This window comes from Cervus canadensis, chromosome X, assembly GCF_019320065.1.
Source record: "Cervus canadensis isolate Bull #8, Minnesota chromosome X, ASM1932006v1, whole genome shotgun sequence".
Lineage (NCBI taxonomy): Eukaryota > Metazoa > Chordata > Mammalia > Artiodactyla > Cervidae > Cervus > Cervus canadensis.
Genome location: NC_057419.1, coordinates 82594701 through 82605802, shown reverse-complemented (window position 1 = coordinate 82605802; position 11102 = coordinate 82594701). Strand labels below are relative to the sequence as shown.

At 36.3% G+C, this 11102-nt stretch overlaps 1 non-coding gene across 1 annotated transcript; it reads right to left on the bottom strand.

The window, feature by feature from the left end:
• Positions 1-254: 254 nt before the first annotated feature.
• On the bottom strand, positions 255-389 carry LOC122436199. Its single transcript, XR_006267956.1, has one exon. It is a non-coding gene; the product is annotated as a small nucleolar RNA SNORA48 (small nucleolar RNA).
• Between the last annotated feature and the right edge of the window lie 10713 nt (positions 390-11102).

The window sequence follows — 11102 nt, the reverse complement described above, 5'->3', positions numbered from 1 at the left end:
TGTTTGGCTATTTTCTTGTTTGAAAAAAAAAAACATAATTGATATGTTGAAGTTCTGTTTCAAATATATCTTCCCATATTGTGGTTCATATTTATTTATGATATATTTTGCCATTCAAACTTTATCAACACTTTATATGTTGTGGTTTTTGTGTTTAAGTTAATCCTTCTTTACCCTGAGTTCATAGGTTTGTTATTTTTTCTAGTGGCTAAGAACTTTTGTTTTTTGTTTTTTTTTTCTTTTCTTTTCTTCTTCCATGTGTCCAGGGCATGAACCAGGCATGGGCACAGAGCAAAAGCCAAGCTGGGATAAACAAGGAGTTGTTTTGTCCCTCACTGATATGAGACAGCCACCACCAACCAGGTGCCACTCTACCCAGGTCAGGGACATGTTTTATTTTTTATGATTTGGTTTTAAATGTATGAAAATGTATTTCTGCATATTCTATGAGTTAGAAATCTTTTTTTTTTTTTTGGTCATATTTGCATGAGTCATTACTAATCTATTGCTACTTAAATTATCAAAAATTTAGCTACTTAAAACAATGCATATTTATTATCTCAGTTTATCTGAGTCAAGACACTGGTACAGCCTAGTTTGTTCCTCCATTTCAGAGTCCTTCACAATGGTGCAGTCAAGGCTGTGGTCTCATCTTAAAGCTCAATCTTGAAAAGATCTGCTTCCAAACTTACATGATTATTGGAAGGATTCATATCCTTGTGTCTTGTTGTTTAAGGGTCTCCATTCCTTGTTGACAGTTAGAAGCTGAACTAATTTCCTTAACATGTGTACCTCTATGGGCTTCCTAGGTGGCACTAGTGGTAAAGAACCCACCTGACTATTAGGAGACATAAGAGATGCAGGTTCTATCCGTGTTGGGAAGATTCCCCTGGAGGAGGGCATGGCAACCCATTCCAGTATTCTTGCCTGGAGAATCCCATAAACAGAGCAGCCTGGTGGGCTACAATCCATGGGCTCACAGAGTCAGACACGACTGAAACAACCTAGCATGCATGCACACATGGACCTCTACACAGGGCAATTGAAGCTTGTTTTTTCAATACCAGCAAGGGAGAGAGTCTGATAGTAAGACAGAAGTTACAGTCTTATGTAAAAAAAGAGGTGGCATCCCATCAACTTTGTTATATTTTGTTGGTTAGAAGAAAGTCACAACTCCCACCAACACTCAAGTGGGAAAAGATTACGTAAAGGAGTGAATAATAGGAGGTAGAGTTCCTGATGGCCCACGCAGAGTCTGTCCTCCACAAGAAGGAAAGTCAATTGTTCACAAACAATATAATAGTTAAAAAACTATATAATATATTATATAGTTAATACCTTCCGCACAGATATTTAAAAGGATCTCTATCACATGATTTACTTTCTTTTCTTTATGCTCCTCAGAAGCCAAGAACATACCTGTATCTCAAACAGTTAGCAGAATTCATGAAACTTAGAACATGAACATGTTCGTGGAATGTATCAATAGATGACATTTGAAGAGACCAGTCATGGAGAATGGAGCTATAACTATTAGGATATAAACAAAGGTAGTTTTTTTTCTTCCAGTATGCCACATAGTTCCTCAGATTATTTTTCTCATTGATTGGTTACTGATTAGCTATAACAGCATCATCTAGAATGTGACTAAACCCTAGATACTAGCAAATATGAACCTTCTATACCTGTGGGTCTGTTCCACTTGTTTATATACAATTAAGTTCATTTCAGTTCAGTTGCTCAGTCATGTCCGACTCTTTGTGACCCTGTGGACTGCAGCATGCCAGGCTTCCCTGTCCATCACCAACTCCTGGAGCCTAATCAAACACATGTCCATTGAGTCGGTGATGCCATCCAACCATCTCACCCTTTGTCATTCCTTTCTCCTCCCACCTTCAATCTTACCCAGCATCAGGGTCTTTTCAAATGAGTGAGACTTCACATCAGGTGGCCAAAGTATTGGAGTTTCAGCTTCGGCATCAGTCCTTCCAATGAATACTCATGATTGATCTCCTTTAAGATGGACTGGTTGGAGTCCAAGGGACTCTCAAGAGTCTTCTCCAATATCACAGTTCAAAAGCATCAATTCTTCAGCGCTCAGCTTTCTTTATAGTCCAACACTCACATCCATACATGAGTGCTGGAAAAACCATAGCCTTGACTAGACGGAGCTTTGTTGGTAAAGTAATGTCTCTGCTTTTTAATATGCTGTCTAGGTTTGTCATAATTTTTCTTTCAAGGAGCAAGCATCTTTTAATTTCATGGCTGCAGTCACCATCTGCAGTGATTTTGGAGCCCCCCAAATAAAGCCTGTCACTGTTTCCAGTGTTTCCCTATCTGTTTACTATGAAGTGATGAGACCAGATGCAATGATCTTAGTTTTCTGAATGTTGAGTTTTAAGCCAATTTTTTCACTTATAAGTGTGGTATAATCTTCATATCTGAGGTTATTGATATTTCTCCCAGAAATCTTGATTCCAACTTGTGCTTCATCCAGCCTGGCATTTTGCATGATGTACTCTGCATATAAGTTAAATAAGCAGGGTGACAAAATATAGCCTTGATGTACTCCTTTTCCAATTTGGAACCAGTCTATTGTTCCATGCCCAGTTCTAACTGTTGCTTCTTGACCTGCATACAGATTTCTTAGGAAGCAGGTAAGGTGGTCTGGTATTCTCATCTCTTTAAGTATTTTCCACAGTTTGTTGTTATATTATGTTATATACAATATATTATGTTTATTCGTATCCCATGACTTTGTTTCACTCCACTTAGAACTTCCTTCTTGCTTTCTGTTAATCCAACTATTATAGGTTCTTTCATAACTTAGTTTATTTTACACCTCTAAGAAGCCCTTCTTATCTAATATAGTTGCTGATGTCTTTTCATTTGTCTGAACTATTATATTTACTAAAGTGCTAAATACTGAGAAACATCTTGACCTGTCTTTGTCTCTATGACATTTTATACTTGCCATGTAGATTATCAACCTGGTATTTTCAATTTTCTAAGGTAATTAAAAATACTTACACTTTGAGAATGCTATACTTGAAAAGAAACTTAGATTATATCATGTCCAGTTTATAGACAAGGAAGTAAGTCTGAAAAGAACTGAAATTATTTTTCCCAGGCTAACATATCTAGTGAGTGGCAGGGTCCAGATTTGAACAATAATGTGATGAAATTTTGCCATGTTGCTTCCCTGTTTGAGTGGCCTTGAGTTTGTCATGTTGGTATTGGACTGGAGGCTGTATCATAGACAATGATGTCAAATTGACATGTAAACTGAATTTGGTGGTTTAGTCATTACGTCAGGTCCGACTCTTGCAACCCCATGGCATGTAGCCTGCCAGGCTCCTCTGTCCATGGGATTTCCCAGGCAAGAATACTGGAGTGGGTTGCCATTTCCTTCTCCAGGGGATCTTCCCAACCAAGGAATTGAATCTGGATCTCCTGTATAAACTGAATTTAGCATCTTAAATTTAACAGGAAATGGAGTAGGTACTAGATTGACTTAGATTTTTGCTGCAACTCTACTCTGGAAATGAAAGAAGATGATTTATAAAGTCCCTATCATCCAAAAAACCACACACCTCAAAGGAATATGAAGAAAGGATGTTAGAAACTGTAAAGGCTCAGATATTCATAGGCTGGTGGATTTGGTGCTAAAAGAATAAGGGTGTTGCTGATTGCTATTAGTATAATAATTTTATATGTATAATTCTGAGTAGGCCAAGAATTAGAGGATTCAAACAATCTACAATGTCCCACCAGCTGCCTATGTCTGGCACAGATCTCAGGTAGGTTCTTTGTTGCAAGGGCTCCTTTCATAGATTTGGTAAGCATTCAGCTCATACTAGTATGAGCTGGGCCTGGCAGGAGTGTGGATAAAATGGATAACCAGCACTATTTCGTTATCTGATTGTTTCAATCTTCAGGTTATTCTAGTTTGCCACAGTCTTTCTTTCCAGCAAATAGTAGTAATTTTCCTGACCCAAGCTTAGGCTTTGTATTGAATACCTGTCATATATCATCATCACCTAGTCACATTATCCTTCCAGTTTCATGATTTTTAAAAAGTAACATTGAAAACTTTTGTTTCTTTGCATGCCACATTAAAGGTTTAGGTGGCTCTGCAGTGAAAAAAAAAAAAAAAAAAAAAAAAAAACAGCCTGCTAATACAGGACACACGAGTTCAATCCCTGGGTTGGAAAGATACCCTGGAGAAGGAAATGGGAACCCACTCTAGTATTCTTGCCTGGGCAATCCCTTGGACAGAGGAGTCTGGCGGGTTACAGTTCTTGAGGTCACAAAAGACTCAGACATGACTTAGTGACTTGAGAACAATGCTATTGCAAAATAAATGCTTTAAATCAGTTTAGAGTTATGACATAGTCTAATTCTGATAGCATATGTTCCAATTTCATGATTTAAATGAAAATATATTCTCTCTTTCCCCAATATGATATATTTAAAACTGTCATAAAAATCTAGTTTGATAAGTATAGTATTTGAAAAGTGAAAGTACAAGGTTTAACTATATCAGATTATTCCATGGAAGCATGAAGTAGCTTGGGAAAAGAGTATGCATTTCTCAGGATTTAGCAACTCTGCCTATTTATCAACAATAATGAATTTAAACAGCTACAAGGTTAAGATTTATTTGAGTGGAACACTCATTCCAGTTTAACATTTATTTGAGTAGAGCTGTATTATTTAAATTTGTAGGACTTATAAATCAATTAATTTTTCTGGCTATTTCCTCTCTAATCTTGAATGTAGCACCACTCATGCTGTTATAATGAACTCATGGTTTAAAATTTGTTTTAGATTTACACGTATTCCCCATCCCGATTCATATCAATGTATGACAAAACCCACTGAAATGTTGTGAAGTAATTAGCCTCCAACTAATTAAAAAAAAATTAAATTAAAAAAAAATTTGTTTTAGTCCATATTCAGAAAAGTTTTTAGTAGGTGCAATAATTAAAAAAACAAACAAACAAAACCCTCAAATTTGTTTAAACTACTCAAGCTCAAAGAGGAAAACACCATTTCTTAGTGAGCAGGTAATAATACAATAGTCCACAACACTGCAAAGGGTTCCTCAACCTCTTTTCATGGACCATTTAATAACATTAGTGTATAATTAGGTAAATAATGGAGGTTTAACAGGAAATATCTTAAATTTTAATTATCTTTGGGAAGATCTGTTCAGATGATCATAGCCAGAGAATTAGAGCCCGTGGACAGTGTCTGCTGTTGTGAATAGCAGTAATGGTTCAGTGAACTTATCTAACCCTTTCTATTATACTTAAACATTTAAGAGGAAAATAGAAAAGGATACCACACACAGCCTAGTGTCCTGTTAGTGTGTGTACCCCTGGAGCATCTTCTCTTACTCAGAAACGCTCCAGGAGTGTTAAAGGATGAATAAATAAGGGCACTAAGGAGCATGGCAAAGGTGACAACTGAATAGAAGTTGCTACAGGCTTTAACCTTAAAGTACTGAAGAAAAAAATTCTACTGAGCCTTGGTGGAAATAAATGTGACAGAAGCCTAAACCAAACCATCCCTAAGGTATCTGAGATATGGAAAGGCCAAATTAGAGGTCTCATCTTTTCCTCCCATCAGAGTAAAGAACAGATTCAAGTTCTTTGTTAACTTCACAGTGTTTGCTGCTGCGGCTGCTGCTAAGTCGCTTCAGTCGTGTCCGACTCTGTGCAACCCCATAGACGGCAGCCCACCAGGCTCTGCTGTCCCTGGGATTCTCCAGGCAAGAACACTGGAGTGGGTTGCCATTTCCTTCTCCAACGCACGAAAGTGAAAAGTGAAAGTGAAGTCGCTCAGCAGGGTCTGACTCTTCGCGACCCCATGGACTGTAGCCTACCAGGCTCCTCCGTCCATGGGATTTTCCAGGCAAGAATACTGGAGTGGGATGCCATTGCCTTCTCCGCTAGTATTCTGTCTAGTACTAGCATTTGTGATAAAGCCACTGACTGATGATTGAAATGTTAAAGAAGGAATGCAGCAAAGTACATGCTTAAATGTCATTCTCTTGGACAAGAAGCCGTTCTAAAATACTAACTGTGGCTCTAGTTTGAACATGTTCAAATGCCCACTCCTGATTCGCTTCTCTGGATTTGACCAAGTAGTTTTAGATTCAGCCGCATCTGGAACTACACTTTTAGAATCATTCATAGATTTTGCAAAACAGTTAATGGAAAGGGGGAAAGAGAAAAAACATAACTGTTTAAGCAGCAAAAGTTACCCAGAATGAAATTTGTATTCGATCTGTGTCTTTTGTTTCCCTCTGTTTCTCTTTGTCCTTTTCTTTCTCTGGGCACTTCTTATACAGCCATCACCCTAGGCATCCAACATCTTCATGCTGAACCCAAATTTGCAAATACCACATTTCACTCTTACTGTCTTGAGAAGACAGTAATAGACAAATTCCACTTGCCTTGCCTTTGTGAAAGATGATGCAGAACTAAACATTTCTCATCTTATCTCCAACCGTTCCTCCCCACCTGTCTTGCTAAACCAAATTCCAACTAATGACTGCTAAGCTAAAATTCCAGTCTTGCAATACCTATGTCCTGCCATACGATTACCACAGCCTTATTTCCCCCATTCCTTCTGTGAATTTGATCAATAAATGGTTCTCAAAACAGAACTGAACTACAATCCTTCTTAGTCTAGGGATATTTTAAATGTTGTTACTCCTCATAGAACAGTCATCTTGAGCTGTCCTCAAGTCACAATATTTCAATAAATACTTGAAATAATGGTTTAGTTAGTTTCTTCTCTTTCACCACCTGATTTAATCCTACTTACCTCAGGACACAGCTCTTTGTTAAATATTGTAATTTGATAAGTCAATCTAAGTTATAAGTTAAGGATTACCAGTGGATTATTGTGTTTTCTCACTGAAGAAACATAAATACATTTCATCAGCTGCCTGCTAGAAACAGAGAACTTTAATCTAAAATAGAATGTGGGAATCTCAAATAATTTAGCAGAGTAAAGAGGAGGATATAATTGAAGGCAGGAAATGATCCATATTCAGTACTCATGTACTGGTGGCTCAGCTGGTAAAAAATCCACCTGCAGTTAAGGAGACCTAGGTTTGATCCCTGGTTTGGAAACATCCCCTGAAGAAGGGAAAGGCTACCCACTCCAGTCCCACTCCAGTGTTCTGGCCTGGAGAATTCCATAGACTGTATAGTCCATGGGGTCACAAAGAATCACACAGAACTGTGCAGCTTTCACTTTCATACTTTCATCTTAGGAATTTGTCATCTACTTCAGTCTGCAATGAAACATTCCCTCTAAGGAAGTGCAGTATTTAAAAAAATGAAGACCGAGAGAAGGAAATTATCTTTTTACCAGAACACCTTTACTTCTCATTCCCAGCTCTGAGTTATCTATATATAATATTTCCTTTTCCCAGAGGGAACTATCATCATAGAGTTAAGACTTAAAATATTTCACTGTAAGTTTCTAATTAGATTTAAGACAAACATGGCTTCGAGGCTTATAATCAAGTATATTTATGAGGCATGTGCATTTAGCATTCAATTCATCATACTTTAAAAAAGGTTGCTATAAAATATATTGTGTATTTGGGCACATTTTAAAACAATTGACTCATTAAGCATAGAAAAGTTGTCTCTGTGTAATTTTATTACCTACTTCATTAAGTTTCTATACATTTTTATTTCAGTTTTTAAAATAGCATTTAATGCAGCTACAGAGGAATTTCAAGTCTTTATTGAATGTGACTTCCCTGTCCTAACCAATGTTTAATAGCATGTTCTATTGCTTTATGACACATGGAGCAGTTTAAAAAATCTAAAAGGATATCATTATCCTTAATTTTATCACTAAATTAAAGTTTAAAAGTAAATAGTTTCCAAATAATTATAAGAATTTTTTTTTCCTGAGCTGGAAAGCAGATTAAAAGTTAATACTTCCACAGGTAATGTTCTGATTCCACTAGTCTTTTCTAGTGACACATAGCCACATAGCAAACAAATTTACTCTTTTTTTTCCAGTTCAGAGATTGTGTAAATCTTTTGACAGGCACCAAATTCTCAATTAGAGATACAGATATTAAAAAAATTAAAATTAAAAAAAGAAATGCAAATATCTATCCTTGTTATTGCCAATGAATGGGATGTAAATATCTATATCCACTACATTAACCAGTTTGAAAACATTGCTTAATGTTACCCTTTAAAACATCCTTAGTAACTAGTTCTTTGATTGAATTAGAATACTTCTTTTTAAAGTAATTGCATTTTGATTGAAGTACACTTTTCCTCCCTAAACAAATTTGTGTCTGCAATGGGACTTTAATGGCCAGAACATATTCGTTGTTCACTTTTAGCTTGTGATCAAACTAATGACAGAATACTGATTTTATAATTTAAAGCTCTCTCTAGGGTGGGCTTCCTTGGTAGTTCAGTGGTAAATAATCTGCCTGCAATGCTGGAGACCACCTGCAATCAGAAGATGTAGATTTGACCCCTTGATCAGGAAGATCCCTTGGAGAAGGGAATAGCTACCTACTCCAGTATTCTTGCCTGGGAAATCCCATGGACAGAGGAGACTGATAGGCTACAGTCCATGGGGTTGCAAGGGTAGAACAGAACTCAAGGACTAAACTTACCACCACCTAGGGAGATACATACCAGTCCCTACCTCTTTGTGTGTCATGTTACAGATAAACAATTCAGAAGGAAATATAAATTTCTTTTTTGGATTGGTGGGGACAAGAGAAATCAAGGGCTGCTTCAGTTTACCTTGCATAGATTCTATATAAAAAATATTTCAATATTTAGGATGATTTTTTTCCTAGCAAAAATCTTAGTTACATTGTTCATCAAATTATCTATGATGATAATATTTTCTATGATAAAATTAATAATTTTATGGTAATTTATTTTAAGAAGTATTTGTCATATTGTATCAAGATAATTAGAAAAAAAATGGCTGCCATTTTCTAAAATCACTCTAGAAGGTGAGAATAACTACATCCATGTTGGAACGAGACCACTACAAATATATAACATTAGAAGAGAATTCCAAGTTTAACTTCTTGAGCATAGTTATTCTTCAAATTTATTGAGGAGAAACTTTGAAAATTCATTGATTATTTTTACTGAAGCAGGTTTTTATTCAAAATGCACCTTTATAATATAAAAATAATGTACTCTTGGGACTTCTCTGGTGGTCCAGTATTTGGGGCTTTGCTCTCCCAGTGTGGGGGGACCAGGTGTAATCCCTGATCAGGGAACTAGATCCCACATGCAAACTAGGAGTTTGAATGCATGCAGCATTCATATGCTGCAACGAGAAATGAAGATCCTGTGTGCCTCAGCTGGAACTTGGTGTAGCCAAATAAGGAGAGAGAAATACATTTTTAAAAAGGATAACACTCATTTCAATGATTGCTGAGTTATAATTATAGTTTTTTTGCAAAATGCATATAAAATGTCAGAAAGAAAGTGATTTTTAGTTACAAGTTTTCTTTAAAATTAATTTAATGTTTTGTTTCAGAGAAAAAGAGAATAAAGAGGAAAGGAAAATTTTATTTCTGAAGTGTTAACTTTACTGACTCAAGCATGTTGCTTTTTGAACTCCTTCATCAGTTAGAATGCATTTCAAACTGAGAGAAAATATTACATAACATGTTTGTTAATTATAAATCTGATTTTTAGTCTTCACATTTTTCAAATTGATTATTTGTTTTTTAACTAGGCATGCCAAGACCCATTTGGGGAGGGCTAACTTTATATGATAACTTCTAAATTAATGAGAATTTTAAATTAGGTTACCTCTGCAGTGAATCCATGGGGAGTTATGATTCATACTACGAATGATGTTCATGCTACAAATGCTTTAAAAGACTTCTATTAGAGTGAGCTGTGAGCACTAGTATTAATTGCACAAAATTCAAAAAAGGGAAAAAAAAACTTTTATTGAAGGATAATTGTTTTACAGAATTTTGCTGTTTTCAGTCAAACCTAAACATGAATAAAAAAAGAAAGAAACTTTTAAAAATCCTAAGCCATTATGTAATATTTGTTTGATAACAATGATCCCAGTTCTTCAGATACTTCTGGAATGTGTAAATAAATATTACTGACCTGTCGGGAGCCGCCAGGGTGCGCCCAAACCGTGACAAGGTCACAGGAAGAGAGAGGAACCTGCAAGACAGCTCTTCCTCACATGGGGCTACCCCAGGGGCCCAGTATGTCCCCTCGGGAGCCGCCGGGATGAGAAAGGAATCTACAAGGCAGCTCTTCCCCTCGAGGTTGTCCCGGGGGCCTGGTATGTCCCTTTCTTCTTTCTGTCTTACTGTTGTTGGGCTTTCTATTAATTTTTGGAAATATAATATATAGTAATAAGGCCTCCCTGGAAAAGTCCAAGCCTTTTTGGAAATGCTCATGATTGCTCTGGCTCAGGACATGACCATAAACATCAAGTCAGAAAATAAAAGACCACAGGTATCGTTTGGCTGCTTGCTTAAAAGATTATAATGTTCTAGAATAGAAAAGAGTAGAGGCATTTAGATTTAGAAGTAGATATACTGCTTTAGTTTACTTGCTCCTTGGTTGTGTTTTCATTATTGCTATTTCCTTGCTGCTATTTGTTCATTGTTTCCCTTTCTTTAAACAACATGAAAGATTATGGGTACTTTTGTAGAGTTAGGAAATGGGGTACATAGGATTTCAATAGAAGATTTATATTAACCAGCTTCATTGCCATTATCTCACTATTAGTAGAGGTGTTTTGCTGCTTTAGAGGTGTTTTTGCTGTTTAATAGTTAATCATTGTAAATTGAGATTTTGTGGTTTCAGGTAAAGAAAAATATCAAGGTTTTTCTCATGGTACTATTCTCAGAAACGTCAAACATGTTACTGTGACCCTTCCCATGTATTGTTTTATTACCCAAAGAATTCATACTATATCTGGAATCTATGGAACATTGTTTTTGTTAGAATGAGAATGTTAGGCCATTGAGGCAAGAAGACTATGTACGGGACATTGAAGAAAAAACCCCGTAATCAGGAACGTTCTAGATGAATGCATAG